The sequence below is a fragment of the Anomalospiza imberbis genome, chromosome 1 (assembly GCF_031753505.1).
Source record: "Anomalospiza imberbis isolate Cuckoo-Finch-1a 21T00152 chromosome 1, ASM3175350v1, whole genome shotgun sequence".
Taxonomy (NCBI): Eukaryota; Metazoa; Chordata; class Aves; order Passeriformes; family Viduidae; genus Anomalospiza; species Anomalospiza imberbis.
In genome coordinates this window covers 28,641,091-28,646,434 of record NC_089681.1, presented here as the reverse complement: position 1 = coordinate 28,646,434, position 5,344 = coordinate 28,641,091, and the positions used below count along the sequence as shown (strand labels likewise).

Genomic DNA, 5,344 nt, shown 5'->3' with positions numbered 1-5,344 from the left:
GGCGGGGCCGCACAGGGCCTACAAAGACCGGCGTGCCCTGCCAACCGGCGTGGGCTGCGCCTTCCGGTGCGCGGGGCACTTTGGGGCGTGTAGTCCTGCAGGGTGGGGCTGCGCCGCCGTGCGGGGAAGGAAGGGTCGGCGGTGTCGGCATTCCCAGTTCCTGGGCACGGGAAAGCCCGCGGGCTCTTAGTGTGGTTTCACCTAGCCCTGCCGTAAAGTCCCGCTGTACGGCGAGTTGCCCGCGCAGGGTAAGCGGCTGTGCAGCGCCGTGTGAAATTTCACGGGTCAAAGGGATCTGGGAATTTCCTGGGTGATGGGGGGTGGAAAGCACTGCTCGTAAATAGTGGTGGGAATAAATCAGTATCTCGCTATCTCATAGTGACTTAGGGTATGTAAGCAGCAGTGTGACGCTCTGGAGAAGATGAACACATCGCAATTTTTGTTAAAAAGTACTGTTTCTTCATGTGTTTTATGTTCTTTATAAATAATTGGAAAATGCCATACCCGCTCCCCAAGATCTGTCCTGTGTTCGTGGCTCTGAAAATACTGTACCTTTTGTTTGTGCTGCACAGCTCCTCTGCTTGTTTATTGTAAGCTCGACACCTTCTGCAGGGCACGGGCACACAAACAGAGCAGAGCAGGGTGAGGTGATTCCCTTGCCTTTCCCTTGCCTTTCCCTTGCCTTTCCCTTGCCTTTCCCTTGCCTTTCCCTTGCCTTTCCCTTGCCTTTCCCTTGCCTTTCCCTTGCCTTTCCCTTGCCTTTCCCTTGCCTTTCCCTTGCCTTTCCCTTGCCTTTCCCTTGCCTTTCCCTTGCCTTTCCCTTGCCTTTCCCTTGCCTTTCCCTTGCCTTTCCCTTGCCTTTCCCTTGCCTTTCCCTTGCCTTTCCCTTGCCTTTCCCTTGCCTTTCCCTTGCCTTTCCCTTGCCTTTCCCTTGCCTTTCCCTTGCCTTTCCCTTGCCTTTCCCTTGCCTTTCCCTTGCCTTTCCCTTGCCTTTCCCTTGCCTTTCCCTTGCCTTTCCCTTGCCTTTCCCTTGCCTTTCCCTTGCCTTTCCCTTGCCTTTCCCTTGCCTTTCCCTTGCCTTTCCCTTGCCTTTCCCTTGCCTTTCCCTTGCCTTTCCCTTGCCTTTCCCTTGCCTTTCCCTTGCCTTTCCCTTGCCTTTCCCTTGCCTTTCCCTTGCCTTTCCCTTGCCTTTCCCTTGCCTTTCCCTTGCCTTTCCCTTGCCTTTCCCTTGCCTTTCCCTTGCCTTTCCCTTGCCTTTCCCTTGCCTTTCCCTTGCCTTTCCCTTGCCTTTCCCTTGCCTTTCCCTTGCCTTTCCCTTGCCTTTCCCTTGCCTTTCCCTTGCCTTTCCCTTGCCTTTCCCTTGCCTTTCCCTTGCCTTTCCCTTGCCTTTCCCTTGCCTTTCCCTTGCCTTTCCCTTGCCTTTCCCTTGCCTTTCCCTTGCCTTTCCCTTGCCTTTCCCTTGCCTTTCCCTTGCCTTTCCCTTGCCTTTCCCTTGCCTTTCCCTTGCCTTTCCCTTGCCTTTCCCTTGCCTTTCCCTTGCCTTTCCCTTGCCTTTCCCTTGCCTTTCCCTTGCCTTTCCCTTGCCTTTCCCTTGCCTTTCCCTTGCCTTTCCCTTGCCTTTCCCTTGCCTTTCCCTTGCCTTTCCCTTGCCTTTCCCTTGCCTTTCCCTTGCCTTTCCCTTGCCTTTCCCTTGCCTTTCCCTTGCCTTTCCCTTGCCTTTCCCTTGCCTTTCCCTTGCCTTTCCCTTGCCTTTCCCTTGCCTTTCCCTTGCCTTTCCCTTGCCTTTCCCTTGCCTTTCCCTTGCCTTTCCCTTGCCTTTCCCTTGCCTTTCCCTTGCCTTTCCCTTGCCTTTCCCTTGCCTTTCCCTTGCCTTTCCCTTGCCTTTCCCTTGCCTTTCCCTTGCCTTTCCCTTGCCTTTCCCTTGCCTTTCCCTTGCCTTTCCCTTGCCTTTCCCTTGCCTTTCCCTTGCCTTTCCCTTGCCTTTCCCTTGCCTTTCCCTTGCCTTTCCCTTGCCTTTCCCTTGCCTTTCCCTTGCCTTTCCCTTGCCTTTCCCTTGCCTTTCCCTTGCCTTTCCCTTGCCTTTCCCTTGCCTTTCCCTTGCCTTTCCCTTGCCTTTCCCTTGCCTTTCCCTTGCCTTTCCCTTGCCTTTCCCTTGCCTTTCCCTTGCCTTTCCCTTGCCTTTCCCTTGCCTTTCCCTTGCCTTTCCCTTGCCTTTCCCTTGCCTTTCCCTTGCCTTTCCCTTGCCTTTCCCTTGCCTTTCCCTTGCCTTTCCCTTGCCTTTCCCTTGCCTTTCCCTTGCCTTTCCCTTGCCTTTCCCTTGCCTTTCCCTTGCCTTTCCCTTGCCTTTCCCTTGCCTTTCCCTTGCCTTTCCCTTGCCTTTCCCTTGCCTTTCCCTTGCCTTTCCCTTGCCTTTCCCTTGCCTTTCCCTTGCCTTTCCCTTGCCTTTCCCTTGCCTTTCCCTTGCCTTTCCCTTGCCTTTCCCTTGCCTTTCCCTTGCCTTTCCCTTGCCTTTCCCTTGCCTTTCCCTTGCCTTTCCCTTGCCTTTCCCTTGCCTTTCCCTTGCCTTTCCCTTGCCTTTCCCTTGCCTTTCCCTTGCCTTTCCCTTGCCTTTCCCTTGCCTTTCCCTTGCCTTTCCCTTGCCTTTCCCTTGCCTTTCCCTTGCCTTTCCCTTGCCTTTCCCTTGCCTTTCCCTTGCCTTTCCCTTGCCTTTCCCTTGCCTTTCCCTTGCCTTTCCCTTGCCTTTCCCTTGCCTTTCCCTTGCCTTTCCCTTGCCTTTCCCTTGCCTTTCCCTTGCCTTTCCCTTGCCTTTCCCTTGCCTTTCCCTTGCCTTTCCCTTGCCTTTCCCTTGCCTTTCCCTTGCCTTTCCCTTGCCTTTCCCTTGCCTTTCCCTTGCCTTTCCCTTGCCTTTCCCTTGCCTTTCCCTTGCCTTTCCCTTGCCTTTCCCTTGCCTTTCCCTTGCCTTTCCCTTGCCTTTCCCTTGCCTTTCCCTTGCCTTTCCCTTGCCTTTCCCTTGCCTTTCCCTTGCCTTTCCCTTGCCTTTCCCTTGCCTTTCCCTTGCCTTTCCCTTGCCTTTCCCTTGCCTTTCCCTTGCCTTTCCCTTGCCTTTCCCTTGCCTTTCCCTTGCCTTTCCCTTGCCTTTCCCTTGCCTTTCCCTTGCCTTTCCCTTGCCTTTCCCTTGCCTTTCCCTTGCCTTTCCCTTGCCTTTCCCTTGCCTTTCCCTTGCCTTTCCCTTGCCTTTCCCTTGCCTTTCCCTTGCCTTTCCCTTGCCTTTCCCTTGCCTTTCCCTTGCCTTTCCCTTGCCTTTCCCTTGCCTTTCCCTTGCCTTTCCCTTGCCTTTCCCTTGCCTTTCCCTTGCCTTTCCCTTGCCTTTCCCTTGCCTTTCCCTTGCCTTTCCCTTGCCTTTCCCTTGCCTTTCCCTTGCCTTTCCCTTGCCTTTCCCTTGCCTTTCCCTTGCCTTTCCCTTGCCTTTCCCTTGCCTTTCCCTTGCCTTTCCCTTGCCTTTCCCTTGCCTTTCCCTTGCCTTTCCCTTGCCTTTCCCTTGCCTTTCCCTTGCCTTTCCCTTGCCTTTCCCTTGCCTTTCCCTTGCCTTTCCCTTGCCTTTCCCTTGCCTTTCCCTTGCCTTTCCCTTGCCTTTCCCTTGCCTTTCCCTTGCCTTTCCCTTGCCTTTCCCTTGCCTTTCCCTTGCCTTTCCCTTGCCTTTCCCTTGCCTTTCCCTTGCCTTTCCCTTGCCTTTCCCTTGCCTTTCCCTTGCCTTTCCCTTGCCTTTCCCTTGCCTTTCCCTTGCCTTTCCCTTGCCTTTCCCTTGCCTTTCCCTTGCCTTTCCCTTGCCTTTCCCTTGCCTTTCCCTTGCCTTTCCCTTGCCTTTCCCTTGCCTTTCCCTTGCCTTTCCCTTGCCTTTCCCTTGCCTTTCCCTTGCCTTTCCCTTGCCTTTCCCTTGCCTTTCCCTTGCCTTTCCCTTGCCTTTCCCTTGCCTTTCCCTTGCCTTTCCCTTGCCTTTCCCTTGCCTTTCCCTTGCCTTTCCCTTGCCTTTCCCTTGCCTTTCCCTTGCCTTTCCCTTGCCTTTCCCTTGCCTTTCCCTTGCCTTTCCCTTGCCTTTCCCTTGCCTTTCCCTTGCCTTTCCCTTGCCTTTCCCTTGCCTTTCCCTTGCCTTTCCCTTGCCTTTCCCTTGCCTTTCCCTTGCCTTTCCCTTGCCTTTCCCTTGCCTTTCCCTTGCCTTTCCCTTGCCTTTCCCTTGCCTTTCCCTTGCCTTTCCCTTGCCTTTCCCTTGCCTTTCCCTTGCCTTTCCCTTGCCTTTCCCTTGCCTTTCCCTTGCCTTTCCCTTGCCTTTCCCTTGCCTTTCCCTTGCCTTTCCCTTGCCTTTCCCTTGCCTTTCCCTTGCCTTTCCCTTGCCTTTCCCTTGCCTTTCCCTTGCCTTTCCCTTGCCTTTCCCTTGCCTTTCCCTTGCCTTTCCCTTGCCTTTCCCTTGCCTTTCCCTTGCCTTTCCCTTGCCTTTCCCTTGCCTTTCCCTTGCCTTTCCCTTGCCTTTCCCTTGCCTTTCCCTTGCCTTTCCCTTGCCTTTCCCTTGCCTTTCCCTTGCCTTTCCCTTGCCTTTCCCTTGCCTTTCCCTTGCCTTTCCCTTGCCTTTCCCTTGCCTTTCCCTTGCCTTTCCCTTGCCTTTCCCTTGCCTTTCCCTTGCCTTTCCCTTGCCTTTCCCTTGCCTTTCCCTTGCCTTTCCCTTGCCTTTCCCTTGCCTTTCCCTTGCCTTTCCCTTGCCTTTCCCTTGCCTTTCCCTTGCCTTTCCCTTGCCTTTCCCTTGCCTTTCCCTTGCCTTTCCCTTGCCTTTCCCTTGCCTTTCCCTTGCCTTTCCCTTGCCTTTCCCTTGCCTTTCCCTTGCCTTTCCCTTGCCTTTCCCTTGCCTTTCCCTTGCCTTTCCCTTGCCTTTCCCTTGCCTTTCCCTTGCCTTTCCCTTGCCTTTCCCTTGCCTTTCCCTTGCCTTTCCCTTGCCTTTCCCTTGCCTTTCCCTTGCCTTTCCCTTGCCTTTCCCTTGCCTTTCCCTTGCCTTTCCCTTGCCTTTCCCTTGCCTTTCCCTTGCCTTTCCCTTGCCTTTCCCTTGCCTTTCCCTTGCCTTTCCCTTGCCTTTCCCTTGCCTTTCCCTTGCCTTTCCCTTGCCTTTCCCTTGCCTTTCCCTTGCCTTTCCCTTGCCTTTCCCTTGCCTTTCCCTTGCCTTTCCCTTGCCTTTCCCTTGCCTTTCCCTTGCCTTTCCCTTGCCTTTCCCTTGCCTTTCCCTTGCCTTTCCCTTGCCTTTCCCTTGCCTTTCCCTTGCCTTTCCCTTGCCTTTCCCTTGCCTTTCCCTTGCCTTTCCCTT

The 5,344-nt window shown here is 54.6% G+C and overlaps 1 protein-coding gene across 1 annotated transcript in view; it reads right to left on the bottom strand.

The window, feature by feature from the left end:
• The window catches only part of LOC137471568 (fatty acid-binding protein, adipocyte), a 190,458-nt gene that overhangs the window by 116,215 nt on the left and 68,899 nt on the right, over positions 1-5,344 (bottom strand). The gene's annotated exons all lie outside the window — the stretch shown is intronic.